A 13,819-nucleotide genomic window follows, 5' to 3' on the forward strand; every position below is an offset into this window, starting at 1 on the left:
CGGCAGCTGAATTTTTCAACCACTAGGCATTGGTCTCTTATCCCTAACGTTTCGTGCATCAGCTGTGCCCCTGTGGAACAAGTTCTGGGGAAAGCCAAAGCTCGCCACTTGTATCTGTTGCTGTTAGCAATGCTTCTGGGGTTCCTGCACTGTGATGGGCCCCTGCCAGCAGAACGCAGGGGTATTCTCATCTCATTTGCAGATGGGCTGCACAGCGCCACCTGAATGCTGAAGGGATGTCTGAGGGGCAAGGCATGGCTGCGGCTTCTTAATGTTCTAGAAATGATTCACTTTGCTATTGAACAAGCTGTCAGCAGGTTTCCATAATGGCAGAGACCATTAGCTTTCATAAAACTACAGTTACAGAAGCAAAAGGTATGGGGATAAAACAGCTTCTGCACAGAAGAGAGTACAGTAGTCATTGCACTACACCCAGTTACCTCTTGAAGAGGTTGATTGAAAAGGGGAACTAACCAGATGCATTCATTATATTAGTAAGAACTTTCTAAATGTTAATATATTAAATGTATGGAAGGTTAGGGCCTGATGTACTAAAGCATTTCTCCCCAGTTTGTATCCCATGTGGAATCAGCGAGCTCGTATATCAGTTTGGAGTGTTCACTGGAAGGAGAATAGCGGATACAGTCACCAAAATCAGACCCATACGTTTCCAACCAGTATTGGTTTAACCAACTTGATATTTTTGCTTCAGTTTTAATCTCTGTAAAAATCATTTTCATGATTGAGTGACAGTCTAGCCTTTGCATTTATGACAAAATGTCCTGGTAGCCATGTTGTCCATAAATTAGCATGGTTGCCTTTGGGTCCACTTGAATGTATGTAAACTCCTGAAAGCTAGTCAAGAACAGTATTTAGTTCAATATAAAGGTATGGCCTCTAGATTATAGTTTATTTTTCCACAGTTTCCATGAAAGCTAGTAGCCAGAGGCCACTAATTCAGTTTCCTGAGACTGCTTTATCTGAGAGGAAAGGGAAGATCTATTGCAGCCGGCGCTAAAAGATATTACTTAGCCTTCACATTTGCCAATGAGCCTGGCCCTCTGCTGTGTGTGTACTCCCCTCTTTGGACTGGATAGCTCTGCTTGCTGTTCTCTCACCTTAGAAATGCACGGATGCTCCCCAGCAGCTCTCTGGAAACTAAATGAGAGCTGGAGTCTGGCTTTCTTCTGGGAAGTGCCAGCATAATTAAGATGGGACCAAAAGAAGTAATTAAAAACAAAAGTTATTAGGGTTTCATAAGCTGCAAGGGCAGTCCATTATATTTCTGCATCAGCTTAATGACCAGGATCCATTATCATTGCTGACAGGAAATTTGGGGTTATCCTGGGCATAAACAATTTGCTTTGCCAACTTTCATTTCCCTGTACGTACCAGGATCAGTCCAGACTGCTGGGTTGTGTCTCCCTTCCAGCAGATGGAGTCAGAGAAAAAAGTTCAAGGCACCTCCTGATAACCCAGTGTGCCGCCTGTGATCCTCCAGTATTTCTCTGACTCCAGCAGGTGAAGGAAGACATCCCCTGCGGTCCTGATCCTCTCTACAGCTGAGTGTTTTTTTATTTCTGTTTCAGTCAAGGGATCTTTATTCCCGGCTGATCTTTGACTAGATCAGCTTTATGAGTTAAAAAAAAAAGATTAAATCTGCTGTGTTCCTGCAGAAAGTTTCCATCTTTTAGTACATCTCAGGCAAGCAGGAGCAAGGCTTGGGGAAGTAGATCTCCCATCTCAGCCTGCCAACCAACTATTGGTCTGTGACAATTGAAGCATTTGATTGTCTTAATTCTCCCATTTTGCTTATGTACATAAGAACATAAGAAAATGCCACACTGGGTCAGACCAAGGGTCCATCAAGCCCAGCATCCTGTTTCCAACAGTGGCCAATCCAGGCCATAAGAACCTGGCAAGTACCCAAAAACTAAGTCTATTCCATGTAACCATTGCTAATGGCAGTGGCTATTCTCTAAGTGAACTTAATAGCAGGTAATGGACTTCTCCTCCAAGAACTTATCCAATCCTTTTTTAAACACAGCTATACTAACTGCACGAACCACATCCTCTGGCAACAAATTCCAAAGTTTAATTGTGCGTTGAGTAAAAAAGAACTTTCTCCGATTAGTTTTAAATGTGCCCCATGCTAACTTCATGGAGTGTCCCCTAGTCTTTCTACTATCCGAAAGAGTAAATAACCGATTCACATCTACCCGTTCTAGCTGCTATTACATGGAAACATGATGGCATAAAAGACCATAGGCCCTATCTAGTCTGCCCATCCACACAGCTGCTCAGCTCTACAATCTCTCCCACTCCCTCTGAGATCCCCTGTGCTTCTCCCATGCTTTCCTGAATCAGATACTGTCCTTGTCTCCACCACCTCCCCCTACTCTTTCTGTAAAGAAATGCTTCCTTAGATTATTCCTAAGTCTTCCCCCTTTTAACCCTTGTTTCAGAGCCTCCTTTCTGTTGAAAGAAGCCCATCTTCGGTGCATTGATATCTATAAGGTATTTAAATGTCTAAGAAGATTTTAAGGATGGATGGAGATATTAAGAACATGCCATACTGCAGCAGACCAAAGGCCCATCAAGCCCAGCATTCTGTTTCAAAAAGTGTCCTATCCAGCTCACAAGTACCTGGCAGGATTCCAGATCGAAGAGAGATCATAACATTGACGTGATTTGAACATGCAACTTTCTGATCTGGAGTCAGATTTACTACTGTTGAGCCACAGGATCTTTGCTAACACTTCCTTAAGTGATTTTCTATGAGTCTTATGAATGGATATTTATGCTGTCTTTATATGGCATCATAAGCTTCTTTTGCTAACAGTTTCTAAGGACAGACAGAGTACATGCATCTGGTACGCTTGCACACCAGTGGCTTGCACTTGTAAATTCATCTGCTGAACACACAAAAGACAGCACACTAAAACCATCAGATCACACTTGTGCATGCACTTATACTTAACACATAGGGCAGCAGATTGCACACACTCATAGCCCATGGAGCAGTAAGTTGCATGCACACTCATAAGTGGTCCATGGAGCAGTGGATTGCATGCACATTCATATGTAGACCACAAAGCAGCGGATCGCTCACACACTCGTAGGTAGAACACAGAGTAGCATATTGTGCACTCACCCGTGTAACCCACAGGGCAGCAGATTGCATGTGCACAGATGCTCATACAGAGCAGTGGATTGTGTGCACATTCATATGTAGACCCGGGAGCAGTGGATTGCAAACACACTCATATGTAGACCGCAGATTGCATGTGCACAGATGCTTATACAGAGCAGTGGATTGTGCGCACAGTCATATAAACCAGGGAGCAGTGGATTGCACACATGCACAGGTGCTCATACAGAGCAGTGGATTGTGTACAGGCTCATATGTAGACCACAGAGCAGCAGATTGCACATGCACAGGTGCTGATACAGAGCAGTGGATTGTGTACAGGCTCATATGTAGACCAGGGAGCAGTGGATTGCACACATGCACAGACACTCATACAGAGCAGTGGATTGTGTACAGGCTCATATGTAGACCACAGAGCAGCAGATTGCACATGCATAGGTGTTCATACAGAGCAGGGGATTGTGTACAGGCTCATATGTAGACCACAGAGCAGCAGATTGCACATGCACAGGTGCTCATACAGAGCAGTGGATTGTGTACAGGCTCATATGTAGACCACAGAGCAGCAGATTGCACATGCACAGGTGTTCATACAGAGCAAGGGATTGTGTACATGCTCATATGTAGACCACAGAGCAGCAGATTGCACATGCACAGACACTCATACAGAGCAGTGGATTGTGTACAGGCTCATATGTAGACCACGGAGCAGTGGCTTGCACAGGCACAGACGCTCATACAGAGTTGTGGATTGTGTACACACTCACCACAGGCAGTTTGACTAGAAGCACACTTGCTATGGAAGACTGCATGTACCTTAATGGAGGAGAAGTCTTAATTCCTGCGACAGGCTTTAAAAATTGCCCTCCCCATGTATGGAGTCCTCATGTCTCCACAACATGACAGAACTGCTTCACTGCTGAGTATGATTCAATGTAATAAGTGAGTATGATATAAAAGATGAGATACTAAAATGTTCAGGGGCTGCTGAGTTTTCCGGGGCTTGGATCCTGTTCACTATAGGAGAGTAATCTAACCGGTTTAAGAAAGAGGATGAGCAGCATCGGTGACCCCGAGCAGTAACAACTTCTCTTTCCTTCGGTGAGGGAACAGAATGGTTCCTGCATGGACTACCTGCAAGAAATAGGACCAGTCCGACACTGCACCAGTTACTTTTTTTTTTTTTTTTTTTAATCCAAGAAGCTACTTTGGGTTGTCAGCTCAGTTAAACCTATAATCAGAGCTAAAGGCATGAAGTCTTCATCTATCTACTGGGGTTTTCCTTTCCTTGTACTCTCCCCCAGGCATCGCAGTGACCATCCATGCTAGGGGGTCACACACCACAGCGCTCTTCACCCTAAGTGGCTATGAATGCTGCTGCTTCAGTGTCCCCAGCATGTAAAAATCACATATGCTTCATAGCTGAATGAGTTGGTGTTGATGGGCAGATTAGATACATCATATGGTCTTTTTCTGCTGTCACATTGCTATAGAGATAACAAACAGCAGCAACTGCAGAAAATATGGAAGAAAATGAAAATGTCTTTAAATATTAGGCTGACCTGCAGATATCTCTGTCTCTTTGGGTCAGTGTTGGTGATCAGACCATCTGTCGTGAGGCTTCCTTCCACTCCAGGATCCCAGTGGCATTAGGAGATGGCGTCTGTTAAATTTAGTTCCTCAAGTGAGTTAGTTTGCTTTTTCTGCAAGTGGTGTATAAAATTCCTTCCATGTTTGGAATAAAAGAGAGAAATGAATTATTCATCCATCTGAATTTTTTCTTTACCAGCGCTGTACATTAAATAATTTAGAGCAATATAAAGCTTAAGATTTTATTGTTAGCCTTTCAGCAGGGTACTGTTAAAAGAACAAACTAATATTCTGAACAGAGATGGCAGCAGAAAAAGAGCTACTAGCCCATCCAATCTTGCCACTTATTCTGGTCCATGCTGCCAGGATATGTCCCAACTGCCATTTGTAGAAGTTTGACCGATTATAGGATATTGCTCCTTATCCAAGTCAGTTGTTATTGTCTTCTGTTTGGTTCTCCACCATCCTGAGCAGATAAGCATATAGGATCCCACACCCAATCCAATACCCATTAACCATGGCCCCACTCATCTCACTATTAAGCCCTGCAACAATTCAAGCAACCATCAAAATCAATGAGGCCATTGTCCAAACATCTGGCTACCTCTGTCCCTATGGCATTGCTGGATGATACCCATCCACCATAAACCTACAGGCACTGATCCAGTTGGTTTCTGGGGTATTGTATCCTGCTAGAACCAACCTGGCTACCCCATGATCTGCGGTATTAACTAGCTCATGCATTCTTTATCTGCCTCTTGTTTCCTCCTTACTATCTGGCTACCACCAATTGACCAGTAAAGTTCCTTTTGTTTTCTGGGGAGTTGAGGCCTGCTGGTAGTAGGAGACCATGGCATAGCCAAATTGTGTTAGTGAATCTCTCAATCCTGTTCCCACCACAGGCTTCCATATGTGATCAAAGCATGTTCAGATATCACCAGCACCCATGCTAGGCTATTCCAGGTGTTCTGGTCTTCTTCTTGGATTCCATACTTAAATTAACATTCGGGCCCTCTTCCATTTCATATCACCAAGTTTTTTTAGCATCCATGCAGCCATCAAAACTAGCAAAGTTGTCCAAAAACATCTGATGCTCCTTAAAGTACTTTCTCATTTTACCAAAGCTGGTATCTTTGAAATTCAGGACTTTATGGCTTTGCTTGACTTCTCTCCAGTTTGGGCATTATATCAGACCATAGCATCTGATAATCACTGGTGCTCAGGTGGCTGCATACCTAGATATCGGAGATCTTTCTCCAGCTGAAAGTTCTGGATCCAATATTGCCCCTTCCCTCGTGGGTTACATCACCGTTTGTCTGAGCAGAGCCTCTTGAAGGGAATCCACAAACCTTGTACTCCTAACAGAGTCTGCAGAAGGGATACTCCACTACACACCCTGAAGGTTAAAATCTCCCACCAATACCACTTCCCCCTTCATTCCTATCTTTTAGATTACCTGGGCCAGATTTCTGTCCAGTTTTTCCACCTACGTCTGAGGTCTGTAACCCATACCAGTGTAGACAGAAATGCTATCACCTTTTTGTAGGGGATGTCTGCTTTTTGTGGACTGGGGAAATGTTATGAAAATGGGTTATACTGTTTGTGCTAGTAACCAAAAGGATTGTCACGGTTGCTTTTGACATTGTTATCGCATCTTGTTTTTGTAATGCATGACCCGATAAAGACGAATTTAGAAAAAAAGAAATGTTATCACCTTTTCCCAAGATCGCCCATAGAACTGCCTGATTCCCCCATGCCCCTGCATTTCAGTTACTTTCATAAATTTCTTGTATTTTTCTCATAAACAGCTACTCTCCCTTTTCTGCTGTCACTGTTTTCCCTAAGCAGATTGTAGCCTGGTATGGTTGTATCCCATTCATGGGATTTGTTCTACTGCATCTCCATGATAGCCAACAGGGATTGAAAATCTGGAGTCTCATTGCTCATAGCCTTCTACCTGCTTCTTTCTTCTACCGTGTTCCATCGGCATTCACCCGCCACCTCCTTTCTCTGGTTTAAATTCCTGAAGACATATGCTTTGAACTTCTCACCTAGGATTATTTTCCCTCTCACTGAAAGACCCGGATCATTAATACAGTAGAGCTTTTTATTGTTCTTCATATGGCCACAGCCCCCAGCGTAACTGAGCCATGTCTTGACGTTACTGTTAGGACAGAGCCTTCACTCTTCCATACCATAAAGCTGATAATTCCTCTGAAAATGCCGTGGTTTTCAGCCGGTGCCTAAGCCCCTCCCCCAAATTCTTCCACTCCCTCTCCATCGATTCTGTTTCTAACCCAGCTTTGGTTCCCAGAAGGACTATGACAGCGCTGGCGTCCCTTCTTTCTCCCGGTCTCCTAGACAGTGACTTCCTCTCATGTTCTCAAAATGGTTAATCGCCTACATTTTCCATAATAATAATAATAATTTTTTTAAAAGTGTGCTTTTGGCTTCATCCGAAGGCCTTGCTTTAATATACCATACACTGTTTGAGCCCACTGCAGTGTTGCAGTACCCTAGCACTGCAGCAAGTAGCGCTGATGAAGATCTTTCTCTTACAGATGTGATAAGAAGTCTAGAGTAGAGAGAGAGAAAAAAGGCTGGCCATGGATATTAAACCTCTCACTGCACCATCGTCTTCTGCCCTTCCTTCACTTGTCACTTCCCATCACTGGTAATGAGATGCACAAGAAGATACTGATAGGGCATCTTCCAGGAAGTGCTGGGCTAGATTTTTTTAATCTTCCGGCCAGGATTTAGGGACAGGTAATTATCTAGACCAGCGCTTCTTAACCGGTGTGTCGCCAAACACTGGCAGGTGTGTCACATCTCCCGGTGTCCCACTGCCCCATTGTACTTTCCTTCTTCCTTGTTCCAGCCCCCGTGGGCCAATTGGAAGGCTCCTATCTTTCTACCCCCACTGCCCAATGGGAAGCCTCCTTCATTCTGCCTGCCCCCGCGCAGGCCAATCGTAAGCCTCCTCCCTTCTACCTGCCAGTGGGAGTAGGAAGAAGGGAGGAAGCCTTTGATTGGCCAGTGAGACAGGCATCGCATAGCCCGGGGGTGGGGTGGGAGGAATGGCAGTGTCGAACCCCGATGAAGCAAGGCTGCCACGGGAGCTCATCCCCATGGCGGTGAAGAGGAAAACCCGACCCCGACGAAGCAAGGCTGCCACGGGAGCCCATCCCTGGCGAAGAGGAAAAACCGACTAAGCAAGGCCACCATGGGAGCTCATCCCCGTGGCAGTGAAGAGGAAACCCGACCCAAACCGAGGCCACCACAAGAGCCCATCCCCATGGTGGCACAAAAAGAAGGCCCGCCTGAGTAAAGCCGCGGCGGAACTGGAGCCCATCCCTGCAGTGAAGGAAGAAGAGGTTTTTGGTGAGAGTTTGTGTGTGTGAGTTTGAATGAGTACCTGGGTGAGAGCTTGTGTCTGAGAGTGTGAATGGGTGCCTGGGTGAGAGCTTGTGTGTGTGGGTGTGAATGGATGCATGAGTGAGAGCTTGTGTGTGTGGGTGTGAATGGATGCATGAGTGAGAGCTTGTGTCTGTGGGTGTGAATGGGTGCCTGGGTGAGAGCTTGTGTCTGTGGGTGTGAATGGGTGCCTGGGTGAGAGCTTGTGTCTGTGGGTGTGAATGGATGCATGTGAGAGCTTGTGTGTGTGGGTATGAATGGGTGCCAGGGTGAGAGCTGGTGTGAATGGGTGCTTGGGTGAGAGCTTGTGTGTGTGTGTGGGTGTGAATGGAAGCCTGGTGAGAGCCTGTGGGTGTGAATCGGTGCCTGGGTGAAAGCTGGTGTGCATGGGTGCGAGAACATTTGTGTGTGATTGAGAACTTGTATATAAGAGAGCATGAGTGTGATTGAGAGAGAGAGATTGGTCAGGGAGGTGATGTGTTTCTGTGTGAGAGAGAGAGACTGGTCAGGAAGATGACTGGTGTGAGAGAGACTGAGACTGGTCTGGGGTCTAATTGGGTGTGTGTGTGTGTGTGAGTGACTGGTTGTGGGCACTAAGGAAGAGGACTGTGAGATCAGAGCTTCAGCAGCCCTTGCTGCTTCTGGTGAGTGCTATTGGCCTGGAAGGGAAAGGAGTTAGGAGAGTTGCTGGAGAGGGTAAGTAAAGGTGGCTTTTTAAATGTATTTTTCTTGATTGACTGCCATTTTAATTATTGGGTATTATGTGATGTCTGCTGTTTTTAAATATTTTATTGATATTTGGACATGTTTTAATAATTTTTATGAGTTTTTAATTGTTAGATATTATTCTGTTCAGCAGCTGTTTTGTAACATTTTTAGTATAGCTTTACAATTATTACTGTGTGGAGCTCTATAGCAGCTTGGCTTATTCTGTTTTCCCAATAGGAAATGTATTAGTGTTTAGGGCCTGGTTTAATAGTTGTATTTCTTAGACAGGATTGTTACTGTTTGAGTGTGTTCCATAATAAAGATGTAACTTTGTGCGGGTTAGTTTGTGTGCATTATTGCAAATCCTGAGATTCTGTTAGGTGCTATATTTCTCTTTCCATTTCTCTAGGTTTGCACTGCATGCAGAGTGGCTTTTTTGGGTTTCCATTCCAGTTTCTGTCTCCATATTTATAATTTGTGTTTTTTCTGTACTTGGTGAAAGGTGTGTGACCGAGGTGAGGTATTTTACTAGCATGTAGGCATTTGTATCAATCATATTTGTTGTGTTTTACCAATAGGAGATGCATCAATGGTAAATTACTGTCTTTTCATAAGAAGGGCTATTGTGCCTGGTAGTAAAGGGAGTTTGTTTTGCTTTTACTGAGATGTCATCAGAACCAGAATATCTTTTTTGTATGGTGAGTTGTATGGATAATGCCCTAGATCTGCTCTGCACTCATTGCTGGGAATCGAGGGGATTCCTGTGGATGCAGAGTGTATGTTTACATTTAGCCCCGTGACGGTCACATGTTCAGTGTGTCACGCATGTGAGAACCATCTGTCAGGTGTGTCCCGGCCAAAAAAAAGGGTTGAGAACCACTGGTCTAGACCACCAAATTTTGAAAATGCTAAACACCAAGGCCAAAGAAGAGCCTGCTCCCACTTGCTTTAGGGGTACCTGCACTTCCCACGCTCTCCCCGTTCTCTGGGGGCATGGGGGAAGCCCTCTGCAACACACACACTTCCTCTCTCTGGTCCTGCTTATGGGTACCAAAATCTTAAATGCAGCCCTCTGTCACTCTAGCTGCCTGGTACTCACAGGTGGGCGACCAGAATCAGAACATTGGAGCCCCTGGCCTGATGATCCAATCTGATATGTGCAGGCAAGCTGCTCAGCTGCTCTTTGCAAGCGTGAGATCCAGTCTTTGATTTGGGAGGTGATCCCTAAAGAATCCGTGCTTATCATTAGCCTGGGTACATGCTGTGGTTCTTTTCATCCCCAAAGAATCCCCATCGGATATTCAACTGGGAGGGGACAGTGGACAGAAGCTAAAGTGGAGAAATCCATCATTGAAGTCTCCTTTAAATCCCAGGAAGTAGACACTTCCCTCTTCTGGGGTAGTGGGGAATGTCAGCTTTGTCCCTCTGCAGAAGAATCTATTAAGAGGAAACTAGGGTGATGGTGAAGAAGTTGCACTAAAACGACTGTCCTTAAAACCTGTCAATAATCAGTCTTTGTAATGGAGACGTTCCCAGCAGCTCCTGCAGGCTCTGTGCACAATTAGATTTTGACTTTACTGCCAAGACTTTTGAAGAGGAAATGGAATGTTCTTTGCAGCTTCTTAAGTGCTGCTTTATTTAAATCTTCTAACTCCGAGAGCCCGTGCAGCTGTCGGCTAAAGAGAGAGGACAGGAGGATGCTAAATATTAATTTTTAGGGATTTGCCCTCTTGATTTCTTGCAAAATCTTCCTGTAAACGCACCCTTTAAATTCATATTTTTATTTTCAAATGTTGAACCCACTCTAGTGTTGGGGTTTGTTTTGGTTTTTTTTTGGTGTGTCATTTGGGAAGGGGGGATATGAGAGAAACAGTAAAATATTTGACAGCCTTCAGTAAATCCTGAGAAAGTGAAATTTTCCATTGAAAAGGTATTTCAAGGAGAAGGGGTCAGGATATGAAGTTGGAGGGTGGACACCTGAGAAAATCCTTTACTGAGAGGGTGGTAGGTGCTTGCAATAACCCAGCAGCAGAGAGGAGAACCCGGCTCTGTCAGAATTCAAGCACGCCTGGGAGAGATGACGAGGACAGAAGGAAGTTGCACTGTTACAAACAATCCACACATGACTCCTTTAAGAGCCGAGTCAAAGGGAGAGATAAGGAGAAAAGGGGCAGATAAAGAATACACAAGCCAGTGCCGCAATAGGCCATGGGTAGCTGGGTTGGTACCAGCAGACTACTGGATTGGTGGTAGCAGGTTGGCTTCTGCCCATCAAAGCCGCAAGGGCATAGGCTGGATGTGCAGGCAACAGCTTCATTAGTTTTCTAGATTATTACAAAGCTTGGTGGTAAGATATGGTGGGGGGATCAGAGAGAGTGGGTGTGGATTGATTATGGGGATTTGTAGGCTCATTCATCCTGAATGCTAGAGAACCAATGAGGAAGAAAACCAAAATGCACTTGGTCTATAAGCAATCATACTTCTGTGGCAGGCAGCTGGGATATATCTTTGCAGTGTGGGCCAAATAGACTTTTTCTGCCCTCATCTACATTGCTACACTATGGTTGAAACCGCAGGCATTGCTAGAGCTGCCTCCTCAATGGTCAGTTAATCATGATACTGACGTTACATATTTTACCTGGTGTGCAGTCATGTCCAGCTGCTAGGTGGCAGTCAAGAGTTCTGCTCCGCTGTAGCAGGCAGTGTTGCCAGTCTGCAGGAAGTGGTGTGCTCTCTATGGTTGGCATATACCAAGATCTGTTAATCTTACCTTGCCTGGGCTGCACTCACTCAGGCTTGCTCTCTGCTAGTCACACTCTCCTTATTACTAAACAGGCCTCAGAAAGCTCCTCGGCTACACCTGTTGTCCTGCCTGCACTGGATTACTCTGCCTGCGCCTGTAATTATCTTGGGCCAGACCTTGGGATCCCAACCTCGCCCGCTGTGGGCTGGTGGTGCTAGGGCAGCAGTCCCTGCATGTCTGGGCTGTCTGCCACATGGGTTCTGCAGAGCTGTCACTAGTACAACCTTGCAGATGCATTTGATACGTTTCAACACTAATTTTGGTAACCTCAGAATGGGCAGCCTCAGCAGATGCTTTATTTAAATGTACTTTTATTTTTGTATATTTGATGCAGTGGCAGAAACCAGGAAGAATTCACCCAACTCAGTTTTCCTGCATGCATGCAGGAAACTCCTCGGTGCTTTAAGGGAAGCCCAAGACTCATGTGTGAGAATGGAATTGTGAACCTCCTGCTACTTCCTTCCCCATCTATTATTCATGCGGACAACAGCCTGGTCTATCAATAATGTAGGCCCGGAGGAGGGTTGGATACCGCCAGCCAAGCTTTCACATCTGCCCGCTGGGCCTGGTGCTCCTCTAATGCTGCTACCTCTCTGCATGGTTACACAGGCCTACCATCTTGGGGAGGGGGGGGGGGTAATTTCCTCCATGTTCCACTGCCCACCCTCCCGGCCCGTTCCTCTTTTGTAAACTGCACCGACACCTGGGCCTCTTGGACAGAGAGCAGGCCCAACCTGCCAAGTCCCTCGGCATTGCTCCTCCCAGTGCGTTCTGCTCTTTGTGCCTCGTAATACGTGGAAGAAGCAGCTTGGCTGTCAGAATGGTCTCCTTTGCTGCCACATGTGATAGCCCTCATTTGCGCCTTCTCTCGGCTGCGCTCGCCCTTCTTTTACCTCCCTCTCCTGCTCCTGCTGCCTTTTCCCCCTTTCTGTTTCCTTGAGCAACTTGTCCGAAAACCAGCGCCAGTAAGAAATGAAACAGAAGAATAATGGTCAGGAAATGGGAACTGATAGATCGTGCTCCCAAATAAATGAGCTTCACTACTTTAATCTCATTCTCATTTCTTGCCATTAATATATTGCAAACTTGGCTCAGAAGCTTTCTAGCTTTCTTCTTTATCATTGAAAATCCGTGGATTTGTTGGCGGGCTGCCAAGGTGCGGGGTTACTGCTCCTGGATTCTGGCTTGGGACACCTTGGCCCAGATGCACGTCCCTGAGGACGGCTCTTTCCCGCGTCTGTGTAAGCATTTGAAGTAACCCTTTGCTGTCCTGCACTCATTGTGCCACAGATAACGCATTCTAGTGTGCATAAGTCATGCCTCAAAATGTATTTATTTATTGATTGATTTAGACGTTTATATTCCGCTTTTCGGCACTTCAAAGTGTACATCAAAGCGGAATACATTCAGGTACTGTAGGTATTTCCCTATCCCCACAGGGCTTACAATCTAATTTTGTACCTGAGGCAACAGTTGCTTTCCATCACAGCATGTAACCCTTTGAGCCTTTTTGTTCGGAAAATAAAGTGTAGTATCCCATTGTACACAAATTATTGTCTCCTGCCTGTAACATTAGTCCTTGTGTACCCAGCTGTCAATCACATGGATGGGTGCAGAGAGGTAGGACGTGTCCAGAACACTTAGGAGAAATCTGGACATCAAATGCCAATGGAATAATTTAAATGGCGTGAGCGCAGTGCATTCTGAGAATTATACAAATTGGATCATCCTAGATTTGGTGCTTGGTGGTCATCTGTTCTGATGACCATATCTCTATACCAACCCCAGCTGTGCCTCAGGATTGTCCTCTGCAGAATGCAGGACTACAGTTTCCAGGATGCACTGGAAAGCCTTCACATTATTTCATCCACATGACCAGAGTCATCCGCAACTTGTAACCGATTACATCCCTTTTATGTTTTACATAAAAACTTTAACTGGCAAAAAACCTAAAATATCACTAATATGGGTCCTAGAGTCCAATCGTGTTGTAAGATTTATTTTCTAAGCTGTTATTGGAAGCTTTTTTGGGGTGAGCTGTGCATTTCACTAATACAGCAAAGGCTCCTCTCTTCCCTCCAAAATAAAAATCTGCCTAGCCAGGTATTCAGCCTACTCTTCTTTTGACATTCTTTCTTTTTATAGCTCAAGTA

This window comes from Rhinatrema bivittatum, chromosome 8 (assembly GCF_901001135.1).
Source record: "Rhinatrema bivittatum chromosome 8, aRhiBiv1.1, whole genome shotgun sequence".
Lineage (NCBI taxonomy): Eukaryota > Metazoa > Chordata > Amphibia > Gymnophiona > Rhinatrematidae > Rhinatrema > Rhinatrema bivittatum.